Below are 12,017 nucleotides of genomic sequence, written 5' to 3' on the forward strand. Positions count from 1 at the left end.
TAAAGTGCTACAAAGACTGGGGTGGAAAATGGAAAAGAATGAGCCACAGATAAACAGGCGTAACCACAGCTCTTAACTGTGTACTGGAAAGTGCTCAGTGTTACAATGTTAGTTTATAAATTTGAATAGAGTGGAATGAAATGGTATATTAAACAATGAAAAAGCAACTGGAAAGTAATAAATTCCTTAAACTCTGGAAACAAAAATTTTAATAGTTTAAATAAAGAAACATCAGTAATTTTTATTTAGATAGAGTAAATAAATTCTTGTCCTGTATTCATGTATCTTCTAACCCCAGTGATTAATATTCTACAGAAGGAACATCTTTGTTAGTTTCATTATGCTACAGTGTGAAAACCAGCCACATGCATCCTATTATTATCCTTCCAGGACACCCTCAGCCAAAACAGAGTTCTGAATTATGCTCTGAATATTTACAAGGTTAAAAAAGCAAGCATGCTTTAAAATTAATACTTCCTAACATATGAAAAAAAGATGAAAAATTTTAAAATGCCATCATCTAGGAAATTCCAAAGACAGACACATTTTTTCAGGAATTAAACAGAATTATTTTGTATATAATTTAAAATCTGAGCCCATTGCTTACTTACTAAATTTGACCTTGGTGCTTAGTGATAGCAAAAGACGTAATGTCTCTTTTGTCCATTCATTATAAACACACATCAAATATTGCAGAGAGAGCATCTGGTTTTAAGAGGCACTTACTTTAGAATGACATTCTCAGACAAGCAATGTACTAAAGTGATACATTTTGATTTCTATTACTGGCCTTCACAATTATCATCAGTTTCTCTATAGCGTGTTTTTCCTATTCTGCCAAACAAACCGTATTTCTGTTAATTATATGACTAAATTAGTCATTCCAAACTTAATACCTCTTAAAGCCATCAGCAGATGTTCCCTTTATAGTCACTCATGTCATTCTATAAATGATTGAAAAGGAGACATTAAATGGAATGCTATGAGTAAATGCTAACTTTGGCATTCTTCTTGTCGAACTTTAGATATCCAACAGCATAGCATCTGGCCTCAGTCAAATGGGCTGTCTCCATAGACAGTGACACTTCCAAAAGGAAATTCATCCTGTTTAAAAACACAAAGAAGAAACAACCCCATTACACTCTTCACTGTCTTTAGAGGCAGACTGATTATTTAGCCCAAGCAAAATTGCTACCTTTTAAATTGCAGACTGGTGAGATTGATGCTGTTAGCTGAATGTGATGAAAATCTGCAGGTCAAAATTAGTTCTTGGCTTCAGATGATCTTGCTTTATGTTTTAGTCAGATCAGAAACCTGCCCAGCCTTGCAGGAGAGGTGTCTCTGCATGGTCAATACTTGTCTGAGCCCCTTCCACAGGTGGCCTCCCAGTCAACTGACACAGTTATATCAAGGCAGAGATAAATATTCTTGGACAGCTGATGCTAATTTTGAATTAAAAAATCAACAGTAATAAGGTTACCTCACTTATGAGATCAATGTAAGTACTTAATTCAATATTTTTAAACATGGAGGGAACATAAGGAGCAGAGAGGCAATGGAAGGAAAAGGGATTTACTTGGACTTTTAGGTGCATACTTTATAAATACCATGTCTTTTCTGTTCTTTTCTCCATCAGTCTGTAGCACAATTTACTACTGTATGAGTCTGCAGGAGAAAAAAATATTACTGTTTTGCTTCTAAATAGCTATCAGCATGTTCTTTCTCTATAAATCCTGGTGAGATCCCTGGTGGTAGCATAACTGTTAACAAATACAGAAAGTGATATGGAACAGCTCCATTTCCCCAGCATATTAAAACTACAGTTGTCAGCATTTAATGTCTCTGATATCCTTAACCCCCTACAAGCTGTAGAATTAGCTAAAGCTTTGCCTCCAGGTATCCCATCAGGATGCTCCAATGCAGAGATTTACATTCAGTGTAACTCTCTAGGAATAAAATATCTTTTTTGACATACTTAATGCGTCATAATAACTGCAAATTTATTGGATCAAGCATTAACCACTTTCTCCTTCATACATGCCTGGAGCAAGGAAGAAACATCACTATTACCATAAGTTTGCTACACTGAATGAACAAATATGCAGAAGCCTTACTGCAGACTTCAATCATTTACATTATTTTTAAATTATATCATTTTAAAATATATTCTTTTTAGGGTCATAAATGAGAATGGAACAGATGGTTAGAGCTTAATTTAGAGTAATTTGTCTATTAAAATACACTGCATTGCCAGAGAGTCTCCATTATAACACTAACTCGTTACAAGAGAGTTGTAATTTATAGGGTAGATAGAAAGGTATTGGACCTTTAGGAAAAGTTTACAATCGCAGATGATTCACTAGGAGAAGTGAACACAGATGAGCATTTCAATATAAGATTTTTGAAAAAATGGGAAAAGCAAGAAAAACTTGAATTAAGATTTATGGTACTTTCAGACTTCCCAGCGTTCCTAGACATAAAGGATATTCGCATCTACAAACAAAAGGACCATCTTTAGAATTTTATTCATGGATTTCTTAGCACTGATTTTGAACTGACTGTCGATGCTTCACATATAAAGACATTTTTATAAGTAATTCCTTAGAAGTATTTTAAATGAGCAAATGATGCATTTTAGATTTCATTATTGCATTTTTCTTGGTGTTAAAAATCTATTTTAAAGATTACTTTTTTCTTTTTAATACAAAAGCTCAATAAGGCTGTTAATGTTCTTAGTCTGTATTAGAATTAATTTTATGTTCATTATATATCTTAGGGGAAAAGGAATGAGCAACAAGGAGACAATAACCACATATGGGTTAATTAAAGCTAAGGGTAATGTTGGGGACTTTAAAGGGACATAGAATATAGAAAGTGTAAGTTTCTTTCCAGGAAAATTCACTGCTTATATAGTAAAACTGAAATTAAGTGAAATAAATCTTTGGGGGTTTCACATACCTTCCACATGTCTGTTATTTTTATTCCAAGAAGATACATCTGTTGTAATGAGAGCACCAAAAACTTTTTATTAATGCTTAATAATTGTTCAAAAAAATGTGAGTAATTTCATAGCTACAAACAAAATGGTGTAGAAAATAATACTAAATCTATTATGAAACTTTTAACACATAACTCTATACGCATGCACATACATTCATTTAAATATGTATCTGTATGTATGCATGTAACTTCTCATATGTTCATGTTTGGTTCTGGATTAGCAGCAATAAGAAAACACTGACAATGATTAAACATATATAAAACCTGCAGTATCATGGAAATCCTATAAATATTTAATTATGACAAAGTGTTAGAATAATTGTTTAGGGATGGTGCTGGGTCAACAAGTTCACATCATAGAATTGTGCAATAGCTTGGGTTGAAAGGGAAGGAACTTTAAAGATTATCTAGTTCCAACTCCCTGCCACAGCAGAGACATCTTCCACTAATCAAGCTGCTTAAAACCCCATCTATGGTCTTCAACATTTCCAGGAATAGGGCAGCCACAGTTCCTCTGGGAGTCCTATTCCAGTGTGTCCCCACTCTTATAGTGCAAAATTTCTTCCTAATGTCTAATCTAAATCAACTCTCCTTCAGTTCAAAGCCATTACCCTATCACTATAGGTCCTTGTTAGAAAGTCTGTCTCCAGCTTTCCTGTAGCCCCCTTAGGTACAAGAAGCTGCTCTAAGGTCTACCTTCTCCAGGCTGAAGCCAAACTCTCTTGGCCTGTCTTCATGAGAGAGGTGCTCCAAATTCATGACCTCCTTTGTACTCCTTCCAGGAGGTCCACATTCTTCTTATGCTAAGGGTCCCAGAGCTGAACACATACTCCAGGTGGGGTCTCATGAGAGCAGAGTAGAGGAAGAATCACCTCCCTCAACCTCTTGGTCATACTCCTTTTCATGCAATCCAAGACATCACTAGCTTTCTCGCCTACAAGCACACATTGCTACCTCATGTTGAGCTTACAAAACAGCCCCCCACAACCCCGAGGAAAAGCAAACCACAAGTCCCACCTCCTAAATGAGTGCTGTGATCACAAACACCTGGCTAGCTTAGCATTCTCCATCTTTCTTGTTGAAAGATAAACAAAGAATGGAAAGTTTGCTGTGACTAAAACAACTATGGTTCTGTATCTAGTGGTTAGAGAATTATGTTAATGTGACATTTAAATTTGATGTGTCATGCAAGTTTGATGTATCAAGCATTAATCATTTTCTTTGGCATAGGTGCCTGGAGCAAGGAGGAAACAGAAGTCTAGGACAGAAGAGCCCTAATTCTGCTTTGCTCCCAGTACCAGTTAAGTATTTTCTCCACAGCTGTATAATGCCTTAGAAATATCCACATATCCAAAGACAAATTCTGATTGAGATATTTTAAAGTTAGCGATGAAGACCTGCTGTGCAATATCTAATTTTCTAGTCTTACATGAAAGTGTTTTATTTGATGTAAACAAAGTACTCTGTTTTCCAAAATGACTGCATAAATTAAAGCTTTGCTCAGTTTAGAAGCTCACACACAAATATTAGCATGAAATGGAAAAAAACCAAAACCAAAAAGAAATAAAAATCCACCCACATAACTACAGCTTGGTTTTAAAACAAAACAGTAACTAAATTTCACATAATGGTAGTTTCAGTTGGTAACAGCCTTATCTCCTGGATAACATAGAACTAGGAAAGGGAAAGAACAAGATAACAGTGTATGATTTCCTCTCCTCATATTACTCTGAAGCTTGCCAAATATGTATCTTCTCCAGCCTGCTCCAAAAACATGAATAAGTGTCTAATATTCCTCATAGCTTTAATCTAATTTATAAAGTATATTTTATAAATATCAGCAGATATGTTTTATCTCTTTGTCAAATATCCAAGCAATTACCAAAGTGTCAGGCATGGCTGATGACATCTGGTATTACAGTAAGAGAAACCATTTGCAAAATTTTATGTGTAGTATCAACTTTAAGTAGAAATGTGCAAATAAACACAAAGAAATCTCAAATATCGGAACTTGATGAACTGAAAGAAGAAAAAGGCAGTTTACAACAGTTATGAATAAAATTTCAAGTCACTTCTTATGTATGTATAAACTATTTTAATAAGATAATAATAAGAACTCATTTTTGAAAGTGTACAAAAAGCAAAAGAGCCAAACTGTAGTCATGTATCTTAGCGCAATCTTCTGAGAATGAGATCATAACCCCCATCTGGTCACCTAAAGCATCCCTTTTACCCCGATTTTTTTATAGAAGCAGATTTGCTTGGGTTTATTGTAAGTTGATCATATAAAAGCAAGCCTCTATCACAGTCCTGTGTCTTCTTCTTGACTACAATGGGAGCTGAAGGTAACTAGCTGAAACGTAAACATCTAACTTCTGTGTTCTGAAGTTCTGTGAAAGCAATTCCACCCTATTTATAACATGGGATTGTGTTGTGTCTTCCTTGCAGTATATCCACATACTAGCACTAAACAGCCATTTTATTATGGCATGAATCACAGAATCATAGATCAATTAGGACTGGAAAGGATCTTAAGATCATCTAGTTTCAACCCCCTGCATGAAGTTCAATTCAAACTATTTCACTCTACCAGGAAACTTACTCATCTAGCCCTGACACTTGCACACACAGGGCACTGACTTTCTGCATTGTGATGCCTATATGTGTTGCATTCTTACCTGCAAAACAATATCTTCCATCCTAAACTGGAACTTCACTGACTTTGGCAACCAGCTATTGGATGTAATATGTAGTCCTTCTTTAGATGAAACACACATACACACATATATATGCATATATATATACATATAAATATTCTGGTATCACGTAAGCTTCTGCTTAAACACTAAATTCAAGTAAAATTTTCAAGCAGTAATTGTGCAATAAACTGAACAGTTCAAACTGTATGACAGACATAAGCTATAGTTGTAGCTATTTTAATGTTCTCCTAGATTTTAACACCTATAAAAAGTCTTTGTACACAATCAACACCAAAATGAGACACTGTTCCTTTAAAAGTCTCATCAAATGTAATTTCCTCTTTCTTAAGAAAATCCTTCTAGATCAAAGATTGCATTAGGTGTTTGTCAAATATCATTTGCTTTGTTTCAGTCAAACATATTCAATGATCACTTTGGAGCCTGTGCTTTCTTTACAGATCTTTTCCTAGAAGGTGGTTCTATATAGAAGGAGAAACAATGACCATGAAGAGTATTAGACTACTTCCAGAAAGAATGAAAATATTATCAATACCAGATGATACATTTAATGAAAAACACATTCTGTGAAAATTAATTCTGTATCATTCTATAGCAAGAATAAGTCTAGTCAAAACTTTAACTGTGTTAAGTTTAAATGTATCTAAGCTCATTTCACATATACACCTTTATTCAATTAATGTCTTTGAGGCACGCAGAGATCCTCAGATGAAAAAAATCGTATGAGAAAGTATTTTGTAAGTGCAAAAATACTTTGACATTATCTCAAACTTTCCAGGATTCCCAAAAGAAAACTATAATCCTCTGGCAGCTGACAATATGATATGAGATTTATTACATTGCCTGCAATAAAAGCCTTGGCAGTCTGGCTTCAGGAAGGGTTGCAAGGATGGCCTCAGTCATCACAATATTGAACCCAGTCATTGAAAGTCCACAGGGCTACACAGTTACATGCTGCATGCCAGGATCCACACTGTTCAGGGATACCCTCTAGACAGGGTGAATTTAGAATCATGAAATAACTTCAGGATGAACAGTGAAAGGATTAGTACCAATCCTTAATGCTAAAAAGTGATGCTGTGAATGGATATAAACCCAAAGCCATTTGTTTACCTATTAAATATTCCTCCCCTAAAAAAACAGTATCCTACGTATTCCTTCATTCCAAAGGTATCTAGGAATAAACCAAATACAGACACTTTCTAAAGGATGGAAATAGAAATTCCCTACTCTTATTTTTTGGACTCCCTAGAAGATTCAGTGTTGCAGGGCTATTAATTGTGGAGCATACTTTTAATGGGTATTGAAAAGGCAGGACTTCATTTGGTTCCAAGCAAGCAACTGTAAATAAAATTCCCTGCTCTTTTCTCTAAAAAGTAACCACACTTTAAAGAGTTGCAATAATACAAGAGCTGTAACACAAATGGTTTCTAAAAGTAATAATAATTTTTATAAGTTTAATAGAAATTCACTTTTCTGTATCTTACTGGTAAAAGTGAAGGCTCTAGATGATTAAACAAACCATGTGTAAATATTCAGAAAGGTTTTAGAAACTGGAAACTTTTCTCTGAGCCAAAGCAGAGATTTTACTGTTTGTGTAGCAAATAAACAATATAATTTACTCTCAAAATCTCTTAGAAAATTGTCAGGCTAATGTCTCATAGAAATAATTTGAATGTAAGACCAGTAAAGAACTTACTTATTCAAGTATTACTTTCCAACTGCTGAGTAATTTCAAACCTACATTTTTCTTATCAATCTACTCCATAGCTTGTATCTTAAAATATTTAGCTTATAAAATCCTTCCTTTACAGAGACAGACATTAAGATTCATAGGAGCACATAACTCTGTAATGGATGGGTGAGTACTTTTTTTGGTATATAGCTAAAGTTATCATCTCTGCCTCAGATTTTAGTTATAAAACAATGGATGGCAGGGTGCAGCAGGGCCAGCGCTCCCTTAGCCTGAATACTGAGAGCATCAGAGGGGTCCCATGGGGCTTCATAGGGCTGTATCATCCCACTGCCGGGGAGCAGGGCAGGCTGTGGAGCAGCTCAGTGGCCCTGCAAGCCCAGTGCATGGAGCATCTCCCTTGGGATGGGGACAGGGACAGGATGATGCCAGCCTACAGGTCAAGCCCAGCTTAGCAGGGTGATGAGGGCCAGGCTTTGGCAGAGCTTGGAACTGGCATCCTACAGCATCACTAGGGCAGGGGCTGATGGCCCTGGGTTGAGCTGAAATAGGGCCCTGGACCCATGGGTGGTGGTCCCAGGTGCAGCTGCTCAGGGCCATTAACACATACTGGTGTCCTCTTGGTCCTGGCAATGTAAGCATTTTATCATTTTTAATCAATAAAGTAGTAGAAGAATAAAGAAATCAAAATCCTGTTAGCAAGAGGAAGGCTTTAAATGTTGCACGTCACTTGAATAGAAATTTTTCTTAGTCTTTGAAAACATGCCTTTTTTTTCCTAACCAGGTTAAAAATTTAAGTTCTAAACACAAGACTATGAGCCAAAGTTTTGAGCAAAGCATAAATAGTATCATTAGTTGCACCTATCTCTCCAAATAAAGCCTTCTATTCTCTGCGCACTCAAAAACTGGTGTAGTCCATTACTGAACTTACTTACATTGAACGGATTAACTGCTTCTGTTCCAGAATTTATAAATAATATCTCAGACACTTGAAATGAGATTCAGCATCATTTTCATCCAGTGACTCGAAAACACATTTTCCCCACAGATTTTGCTAAAGCCTTCAAGCATCAACCTACACAATTTTTATAGCACTTGATGTTTCTCTATAATGTACATCCCTCTAAAACATCTCACATAGAATCATAGAATCGTAGAATAGTTAGGGTTTGAAAGGACCTTAAGATCATATAGTTCCAACTGCTCTGCCATGGGCAGGGACACCTCACACTGAAGCATGCCACGCAAGGCTTCATCCAGCCTGGCCTTGAACACTGCCAGGGATGGAGCATTCACTACCTCCCTGGACAACCCATTCCAGTGCTTCACCACCCTCACAGTAAAGAATTTCTTCTTTATATCCAATCTAAACCTCTGCTGTTTAAGTTTTACCCTGTTACCCCTTGTCCTGTCACTACAGTCCCTAATGAAGAGTCCCTTCCCAGCATCCCTATAGGCCCTCTTCAGATACTGGAAGGCTGCTCTGAGGTCTCCACGCAGCCTTCTCTTCTCCAGGCTGAACAGCCCCAACTTTCTCAGCCTGTCTTCATATGGGAGGTGCTCCAGTCCCCTGATCATCCTCGTGCCCCTCCTCTGGACTTGTTCCAACAGTTCCATGTCCTTTTTATGTTGAGGACACCAGAACTGCACACAATACTGCAAGTGAGGTCTCATGAGAGCAGAGTAGAGGGGCAGGATCACCTCCTTTGACCTGCTGGTCACGCTCCTTTTAATTCAGCCCAGGATACGGTTGCTTTATGGGCTGTGAGCACACACTGAAGCCGGCTCATGTTCATTTTCTCATCGACCAACACACCCAAGTCCTTTTCTGCAGGGCTGCTCTGAATCTCTTCTTTAAAGCTCTGAATCAGTCCTGAAGAGCAAAAATAATTGAGAAAGACAGCATAAAAAGTACATAAATTCTCAAAATATTTCACATCTTCAATGGCTGTGCCCAATATACAACCCATAAAAATTACTGAGAGTTTATATTAATGTTTAAGTTTTCTGTTAATAGCAACATCAAATATACCAGAAAACTTTATATACTCAGTATTGGACATATAATTTTAAAAGATTAAGGTGTTTTCTTATATTTGGAGAAAATCTATTTGAATGACAACATAATTTGTAAGTCTTAATTCATTCCTGAGGAGAAGAGCAGCAGTCACACTTCACTCACTTTAATACAAAGTTTGTGCACAGGTAATTAACTCTTATATGCTTCCAGGGAGAAAAAGACAAAACAGTGGGTTTTCCTTTTCTCTATAGGCTACAAGAACACCACTGAGATCCAGGCAACACAATAGTATAAAAAATAAGGTTTTGTTTAAGTGTCAGAAAATTAATTGAAATATTCTTAGCAGTTTTTGTACATGCAATTTAGTACTTTCATAACTGTGCTAGCTGGCCAACAGTTATAGGAAGAACCTTGCAAAAGGAACACTTTAGGTTAAGGAATTTGCAAGAATATACATAAGGACAATGGAGGCACCCAGAGGCTTTCTTTTTGTCTGAGTTTTTTGGGGGTTTTACACCTCTGATTTTTAATAGAATTCCAGCTGCCAGGTTTGTGCTGAAGTGCTCAAAATTTGAGAGAGCTGAGATGTCTCTGCACCTACCTTATGTCTTATTTTCTGATTCATCTTGCCTGCCAGGCAGCCCTGACAATATACAAATCAAAGATGAAAACTGGCAAGCCTCTGGAGGGTAGAGTATTTCTTTGAGGTGTACTTCATACACAATCAGATAGATCAGATAGAGCATCTACCCCCTTGCTATCAAAGCTCTCTAAGCCGAATTTATTGATTTGATGACAAATGACCCATCTACTTCTGACTTACCAAATTATCATGTTAAAGATTTGTGATTTATCAGCCTCTGAATGAGAAATGTTACTCTTTGGGTTTTTTTGACTATAGTTTGCTGTATGTACGGTATATTGTACTCAGCATTTAATTAGGATGTGGCTGAGCATGAAGGCAGACCACCTCTTTCTTTTATCCTGCCCGTAAGCACCAGAATGCAAATCATGATGGAGTCAATAACATACAATTGTCAAATAACAGTAAACATGTTAGAACGCATAGGGAGAAAGAGATTATCCAACCTATACCTCACTGCTTCCTGAAAAGTCCTTGCTGTACTACATCCCATTTCAGATATACTAGTTTACTTTAGTTCGAAAAAGCTATAGAATGGCAAGACTGTATGGTTAGCTGTACCCTGATGATGCTATAATACTTCTAATTCCTGACATAGCTGTTTGGCCTTAGTTTGACTGAACACAGAGCTACACCTACATGCTTCTAGGGACTCAGTGCCCAAACCCAAAGAAAGCGTAGCTGATATATTACATGTGTGAATTGTCTTCTGACCACCGTTATCTTAATGGTCCACATGGAACAGAAATTCAACATTATGTTTTCCTTAGTAGCCCTCTGCAGTTCTTGACTTGCAAGATATCTGTCTGTGCAGCTCATCCAAACATCTGTCCTGCAGATAAGAGCCTACCCTCTACAGCACATTGCACATTTGGTCTTCTCAAAGAATCAGTGATTTTTCCTCTGTACCTTGCAATACTAACAGTTCATGAACAGCATCCAGATTTACACTAACCTTGCCAAAAAATTATTCATGTAAAGATCATCATAACAATAGATCCAATTCAAGTATTCATAAACCTCTTTGCTTTGCTAGGGCTCAAGGTCAAGAAACAAACATCCAAGTGTATTGAAAGTCTGGGTAGAAGAGCATTGAGGGACTGAAGGTCAGCAAGTGCTTATCTCCTGTGAAACTTAATCCAAAGAGCCACAAGTCTCTCCATTCAGATTCAATTCCATCTTTCTTGAATTCTTATAATCAAGCTCAAGCTTATCTTTTTTACATCCCCAGATACAATATTCTTGCCCATTGGCAAATTTCAGACATTATCTCAGCTTTTCAGATGACATTTCCACAGATTATTATGTTGCAAAGCCTTTAACTTCTAGCGTTCGTGGTCTCTCACGTGGATATCATCCAACACTTTAATCCCTTCTTACAACCTCTAAGGAGTTGGAAATATCAATAGAACAGCCTGGAGCAAGTTCTGGAAAATTGCTCAAGTCTCTGAAAATATGGCTCACAAAAAAACCCTAAAAAACAAACAAACCTCGCTGCCCTCATCAGCTGTTTATCCTGATGGAACAAAAGTAGATATTTGTTTCTACAAAGGCGAGTGCAAAAAACATCCAACCTAATTTATGGACCATGGGCTGATGAATATCACATAAAGACTGATGACCGCAAACCTAAACAAATGCTTTATTTACAACGGGATTACAGCTTCAGCTATTAATCCAGAAACATAAAGATTGACTTCCAGCTGCCTCCTGCAGATTATCCTGATCTATATCCAGGCTCCTTACAGTTTCTTTTGTTGCCTTTTAAATAATGCTTTTTCTGTGTCTTTAAAGTGTTTTATAAGTTGTTGGAACTAAAGGTTACTGGAATGTAGATGACGTAAACCACATTGACACTGCATATACTTAACCATCACAATCCTCCCCAGATGATAATCTTCAAAAGGTTTAATGTCTGTGATGTTGTTAGTGGGAGTCACACAG

Source organism: Melopsittacus undulatus, chromosome 7 (assembly GCF_012275295.1).
Source record: "Melopsittacus undulatus isolate bMelUnd1 chromosome 7, bMelUnd1.mat.Z, whole genome shotgun sequence".
In the NCBI taxonomy this organism is placed as follows: Eukaryota; Metazoa; Chordata; class Aves; order Psittaciformes; family Psittaculidae; genus Melopsittacus; species Melopsittacus undulatus.